Raw genomic sequence first — 8,046 nt, 5'->3', positions numbered from 1 at the left:
GGAGGGTTATGATTTTGACCGGTATGTATGTGGGTATGTATGTATGTATGTTCATTTGTTCCCTCATAACTTCTAAAGTACACATTATAATTTGACAAACGATATGTCATTCGAATTATCTTAATCGTCCGCTGGTTATAGGCTATATGAAGTCACAAAAAAATGAACAAGGCGTCCTCTAGAGGTCATAAAGTCACGAACGAAAAAAATAAAAATAAGTAATGATTACGTGATGTATATCATTTGAAAGAGCTCAGTTAGCACATTTCAAATATATAAATATTGTTAGCTTTTGCGACCGGCTTTGCTTGCATGCACCTGATGAAACATTAATTTATCGGGTAGGTAATTCGAACTACGAATCTACAAGCGCTCTGGATTCTATCCGCGTATTACCCGACTACGGCGATACAAGAAGGTATTTGCAAAATAAATTTGTTTGGCCGCTATAAACAGTGTTTTTTTTAATGACCTGCAATATTTTATAACGTGAATAGGTATAGAAGTCCAGATCAGCCAAAATGTATGAAACAGCCGTACAAGAGACGTAGGAAGCTCGCTGTACGCGTTCCAAAGCCGGGCGCCTTCGGCGCCCTCATACTAGAGGAGTCGGGCGTAGCCTGACGTACGTGGCGCGCTGCAAGCAGTCCAAAGCCAGGCGACTTCGACTTTCTCATACTAAAAGTGTCGACATACGTGACACGCTGGACGCTTACCAAATCCGGGCAAATGCATGAAACAGCCGTACAAAAGACGTACGGGCACGCTGTACGTGTTCCAAAGCCGGACGCCTTCGGCGCCCTCATACTTAACGCGTCGGGCGTAGCCCGTCGTCGTACGAGGCGCACTGTATGCGTTCAAAGCCGGGCGCCTTGGGCGCTCTTATACTAAAAGAGTCGGGCGTAGCCCGACGTACGAAGCTCGCTGTACGCGTTCCAAAGCCGGGCGCCTTGGGCGCTCTTATACTAAAAGAGTCGGGCGTAGCCCGACGTAGGAGGCGCACTGTACACGTTCCAAAGCTGGGCGCCGAAAGCGCCTCCATGCCAAAGGATAGCGCAGCCCGATATATGTGGCGCTCTGCGTGTATTTCTGTACTGGGGATGCCCTCGAAAAAGTAATATAAAGTGACTTCGAATAGTTAGTAACGAAGTCATGACCCCAAAATTAATTAAATAAAAAATAAGTTCAAAAACTAAAACCCGACCACTGCAAATCGCGCTCTAAAAGTATGAAACAAGATAGAATTCTTATCTGAAGTTATCAAACAGGAAATATTATAAATGTTATAATTTTTTTAATAAAAAAATACAACCTAATATGTATAATTTACTATATTATTTATATTTTTACAGAGATTCAGAGGATAGCTGTGGTTGTATGCCACTTTACCTTAAAGTGTATAATTGTGGCATACGACCATGCACGGCGTTCCTTTGAATATATCTCTGTAAATATATCAAAAATGCAATACATTTTATTACGTTGTATTTTTTTATTAAAAAAATTATAACATTTATAATATTTCCTGTTTGATAACTTCAGATAAGAATTCTATCTTGTTTCATACTTTTTAGAGCGCGATTTGCAGTAGTCGGGTTTTAGTTTTTGAACTTATATCAACTTTGATAGGAACAAGATCACTGTACTCGATAATAATAATATGTGTAACTCAGCTAATTATTATTTTCTAGGACGCAACTCAAAAGCTTCATTTAAAACGTGTGCTATATAGCCACAACTCAAAAGTGGCTGTATTGCAGGGAATTTTCTGACAATTTATGGTCAAATGCATAAGGCCACTTGTGAGAAAAAGGCTCTTAAAGACCTTTTTTGCTATGGCTCTCGAAATAAGGTCGTAAATTGAACAATTTTGAATACGAATCTGCAATAATCCAGAAAATCAAAAATTTTGAATTGTGGCCGTATAGCAGGCACACGGCGACAAGTTTTGCCCGCCTGTGGCTTACTAGGTTAAAAGTTACCATTTCGGTGGAGAAAGCATTGCTGCGTTGCATTGCAAGACACGAAATGCAGCAGAAACGGAAAATATTACTGTCATGTCTTTGAGATATTGTGTTACTGTTGTTTCCGAATAGCTGTCGCGATTGGGACGTCGAAATAATCCGTCACTTAATATTTTAGGGCACAGGTCACCAAATGGCGGGCCGTGGTCCGGATCCGGACCACCGACCTATATATTTTTTTTTACTAATTTAAAAAACTTAAGTAGAAACGGACCGCGATTGTCATATTATTTTTAAACCCGGACCTCTGAAGAAACTAATTGGTGACCCCTATTTTAGTTTTGGGGTTCTATAATGACATCGGCTGTTTCCCGCATCAGGCAGTACCTAACATTCAATACTTCTGCAATCGAAATGTTACCTTAACTCTAGATTAGTTTACGCAAAGCTTAAGAATTTACTCCAAAATGCACGTTTATCGAGCGCCTTCAGAAACTTAGGTTTAATCGATTCGTCAAAGTTTGACGGTCAAACTGACATACGAGTAGAACGATGACGGAATTATTTGGGGTTTTTTGAAGTGAAAACTTCTTTAGCGGCGCTGGGCACTTTTTGAGGTGGGAAAAAAATAATAAATTCGAGACAGCGTAACGCGATCACGTGACCGTAACGTTTAGATTCGTCAAAGTTTGACGGTCAAACTGACATACGAGTAGAACGATGACGGAATTATTTGGGGTTTTTTGAAGTGAAAACTTCTTTAGCGGCGCTGGGCACTTTTTGAGGTGGGAAAAAAATAATAAATTCGAGACAGCGTAACGCGATCACGTGACCGTAACGTTTAGATGGCCACTTATTTAGATGGCATTTAAATCAATAAAGAAAAACTCAATGACATTGAAATACGAGGTACGGGTTGAAATACGAGGATCTCACAGTTACATTCCAACTTTATATCACTCAAATATAATTCAATTTCAGTTCTGGTGAATAAAACTCAAAATATCATGACCAAATATATTTAGATGCGAGGTCTGCAAGGTAACTTTACAATTTCTATTTGAATTTTAAACAACGCTACAAATTTCAGCTCACTGGCCAGCAATTTGGGAACTAAAGTTTTTAAATAGAAAGGAGGATGGGTGAATTATACATGACATACATAGTGCTGCAGACATTTTGGACTAGTCATGGAGTTGTCACTTCTGTCGGCACTCCCGGAGTGCCACCCGTTGTTTTTTTGGTATAATCGTGTTAAAATCCGATTTTTTTTCAACAGTGTCTAATACACCACAACCTTGCTGGTAGTGATATTGTAATAAAATTGATGGTGGGTTCCTTCTACATCGAGTGGTTTTGTCAATCCAAGGTAAAATGTATTTCCCAAGGCTCCCAAAATTTATCCACACCTCCTGGGATGGAGCAAACTCGGATACGCATTAAGGACCAAAATAAATGAAGGTATTAAAAAGATTTCCGGCTTCCTGGAAATTAATTCCTTAACCGTTTGTGTCACAATTTTTTATTAATTATACAATTTTTTGTAATAAAAGCGTGCAGTAGTGTATGGATTATGATGACTAAAATAAGGGAAAACACTTTTTAGTCAAGTTTGAAGGGGATGTATGTAAATAGGTGGTTGGTATAGATGACCACTAGGACGAAAAAACGTCGTATGAACGCGTTGGTCATTACACACATCGGCTGTTTTATTGCGTGCTCGCTTAGAGCTTCAAAGGACCGTAGACCTGAGTATAATATGGATTATATATCAACTCGATACCTCCACGCATTCCCGAGATAAAGGGTTTGACAGACAGACGGACGGACACATCACAGTAAGAGTGACATTCCATTTCCAACTGCAGCTGCAATACTGTTCATTTTACTATGGAAACGCGTCGCTGTCATTGTCAATTTCCATAGAAAATGAACAGTATTGCAGCTACAGTTGGAATTGGAATGTCACTTTAAAAGTCTACAGCTGATGTCAGTCTAAAAATTGACAGAAATGTTTTGTACTGATACGAGTATAACCGCGTGCGTGATGTCGGCGATGAATTTAATATTTTATTTTCGGCTGACAAGCAATAGACATGAACTGCGGAAAATCGTATTTCCTCCATGGAATTACAATGTAGAGCAGGAATGCCACCCGCGCCTTTGAGGGGCGAATTCAGTCGATTCATGTTACTTATATATATTAATTTATAAAATAAGATCATGCTCGAAGGCCCTGAACTAAAATAATTTTTGTATTCACGTTGAGACAATTGGTCCAAAAATAGCTTAGGCGCACGTTTACTCAATAGCTATCTCTGTACTTGCTTGAAAAGTGCTATATTTACTACACTTCAACTTCCTTAACATCAAGAATACATTATTATGTGGGCGTTGGGACATTTAAGTAAGTACCTAAGCATAATATGACAACATCAATTTTATGTGACATAAGGAGGTCAAATTAGGCTAAAGTTTATTATATATGTATATACATATGATTTATGAGATCAGTGTATGATCTTGAGGAGTATCTCTCTCTGTTTTCCAAGTTATATATCCCAAATGGTGATGAACACGCGTATTTGGGAAACGAGATAATCACAAGATCTTGAAACGATATAGAGATCAACTAGATTTACATTAGATATCGACTAGATGTGACTTGGATATCTAAGTCATAACTTGTCGAAATCGTTCAAGAGGGCCTCCAGAATCGCGGAAACGTCAAATTTGACATATCTATCTTACAAATACCTTTAAATTATCCATATCGTAACTTGTTGAGGTCTAGTAGAGATAAAATACATTTTCAGAATCGAGCCGGAAGTCAGCTTTCCTTATCTTTCGTTTTCACCTCGCCCTATCCTCGACGTCATTTTCGGATATTTTGCACTCAATCATATCTTTTAGCACTACGTCCTTCAATCTTGTTTTCGGTTTACCCGGTTTGTGGTCCTGAGGAGTATACCGATTGTTATAACAGGTTATGAATACTTATCCAGATCAAATTAATAATCTTTCAGTGTCAAAACAACTTTTTGATCGAAGAATCCATTTCTATAACAATTCCAGATTAGATAGTATATACAGTGGTATTACTAAAATAAATTAATGACTAGCTTAAATCAAAAATAGACATTGTATTGTACCAAGGATGCTGGCAACATTTCCAGATGAAATTTATACATTTTATAAACTTGTCCTGTCATTACAATTAGAATACACCTCTTGTTCCTGTGAGGACTTCTGTACAGTCATAAAAATCTTTCAGCCATTATGTTGATCTAATTATCTGTTGTTAATGATTTGCATGACGCGATCTCTCAAATGAACGCTAATGTTTCGGCCCGCTTCGAACTTTAAGATACGTCAATTAATAGATCTATGGATGGAATGTGACGTTTCTTCAAACAAAAACATCACTTTTGACACTGACACATCTAATCCATATCGTTTTTAGATCTATTAATTGATGTATTATAAAGTTCGAATCGGGCTGTTAATATTTCGTGCATCCTTTCTTCCGTTTAATCATTAAAGGCAAAAAAAGCGACAGATGTTTCTTAAAAAATATTTTTCACCAGATTTTAAAAGCCCCTCCTTTTAAAGTCTGGTGAAAAATGTAACCCACATCACCCTCGTCATAAAAACGAATTGATTGACACCTCATTAATCAGAACTGGATTTAGGAGTTTTGATACTACGGTGCTACGAAACACGAGGCGCATTATTTTTCACCGATTTTGAAGCAGGAACATTATTTTACGGAAAAATCTCTAGTAGGGTTAGTAATCCATACCTGTAGCTGGTTATTGAAGCAATGAATATTGATTAGATACATTTTCACTCGAAGGTCCGGACCTTATTCAAAGTCTTCGATCAAAGTCCTTCCCAGTTTCAAAATCTGAGATGACGCCCAAAATTAAACTGAAACTATATTATCCCTAGCGTACTGATGCCCCTAAAAAGGCCGTTTATAGGACTGTCATTCCCAATTACTTACAGAAAACAGGTTCACGTAAACTCTGACATGGAGATTCGTATCACCCACGCGTATTCAGAGCTTCAGATATACCGGTTTTCCTTATGTTCAGTAGACGATGCTGTGTGTTTCGTCCGCGCCTCCGTTGGGCAGTTGTATGGTGTCGGGCGGGCGCGCAGCTTGTGCCCTTTGTGAACTACGGAAGGCGGGAAAAAGTTTAGTGAGCACATTGTGAATAATTTGATTAAATTGTTGTTATTGGAAAATTGGTAAGTGCTTAAATATTTATTTATGTCTAGATAGGATATATAAATAGAAGTTATTTGACGTAAACCGTAGAATTGAGAATTGAATAACTGATATTATATTGAATAAAATCTAAATGATATCAATTTCACAAATTTAAAATATTCAAAAATCTCTCGTAAAATTATAATAAAAAAAATATTCGATCGACCTAGCTCCATAAGTACTAATAAAATCTTGTACTGGACTAGGCGACTATAAAGGTACATACATATATAAATAAATACATATTTACATATATAAAATCCATAACTCAGGAGCAATTAACATGATGAACTCATAAATAAATGCTTTTACGTGGATTTGAACCCGGGACCTCCCGCTTTGTAGACCGGGCCGCTATCGACAAGGCATAAAACTGGAAGCCGTATAAACATTTACTTATTGTTATATATTATGAGTTGATATGTTCTTTACGGCCGGGAAAATGTCTTTGCAAAAATGACGAAAAATCGACGTCATAATTCAAATAAATAATTTCAACTAAAGCCATTTGCCTGTAAAATTTGAGATTCCAGTGTAAGGTTTCGCAGTTACCTACCCTCTATAAAGATTTTCAAATGTAGAGAGATCTTTTTTTCCTTTCAGAGCGATTATTTATGAAAATATCATAAAATGGTTTTTAAAGACCTACCGAGCGACTTACCCAAAGATACTATAGAGTTCAATAAAAAATCACCCCCACTTTACGTATATAAGAGATCTGATATTACTCGTAATGGTCCGCCATTTTATAATTTAGAGTGTTGGTACGTGTAGAGCCACTACTCAGAACAGTTATTATAGGTATAGCATTATAAGGCATTTTCCTTAAAATTAAGGAAATCATTAAATACCTAACGCTAGACGTGTCAAAAATAACTCAACTTAATATCACTTCAAAGCAGATATGAAAAGAAAACTCGGAGAATGAATTAGGGTCTCCATCCATTTTGAGGGCGGTTATAATAAGTACAAAGTATCAAAAGCGGCACCAGAAAGCTTGCAAACAGTTAAAGGGCATATTAAAGGCTTATGTAGCCGATTATCATCCTAATATATCTTATCTACTTGTAGGCTGAGTTAGGCGAGCCGAATACATTAGAGATTTAATTACAGTACATTGTGCAACAAAGGAAGCATGTGAGTTTTTGGTAACGAGGGAATTAGAGACCCGAGTTTGCTATATTTTAACCCTCGGAGTTACACACGATGTTTTCATCATAAATAAATAAAAATAAGAAATATTAGGGGACATCTTACACAGCCCCAACCTACCCCAAAGGCCCAAACTCCCTCAACGTAGCCCCAAATAAAGCAAAGCTTGTACTACTATGGGTGCTTGGCGACGATATACATAATTATATAGATAAATACATATTTAAATACATAGAAAACACCCAATACTAAAAACAAATATGTAAGTTAAGTAGCTTATGTCAATCATGCAATGAAAACGAATTGATTGGCACCCAATTCGTCAAAATTGTGTTCGTAGTTTCGACGCCACGACGGAACACACGAAATATAAATTTACATAATGTACATATACGTAGTTAGTTACGTACGTACCACTATAATCATAACAGTTACCATAGTTTAAATAAGTTTTTGGCAAAAAATTCATTTTTGATACAAGCTTTCATCGCTGACTGTACTTTTCTTATGAAAGACAACTATTACTCATCGAGACAATTCGAAAAACCCCTAACACAATTAGGTTGCGTTGTTTCATCACAGAGTTCCTATGGCCATCTCCTGTCTCCATCATCAGATCAGCTCGATGGTACCATAATATTGCATTGTCATCCG

Source organism: Cydia fagiglandana, chromosome 19 (assembly GCF_963556715.1).
Source record: "Cydia fagiglandana chromosome 19, ilCydFagi1.1, whole genome shotgun sequence".
NCBI classification, from domain to species: Eukaryota; Metazoa; Arthropoda; class Insecta; order Lepidoptera; family Tortricidae; genus Cydia; species Cydia fagiglandana.
Note: the sequence above shows the minus strand (reverse complement) of the source record.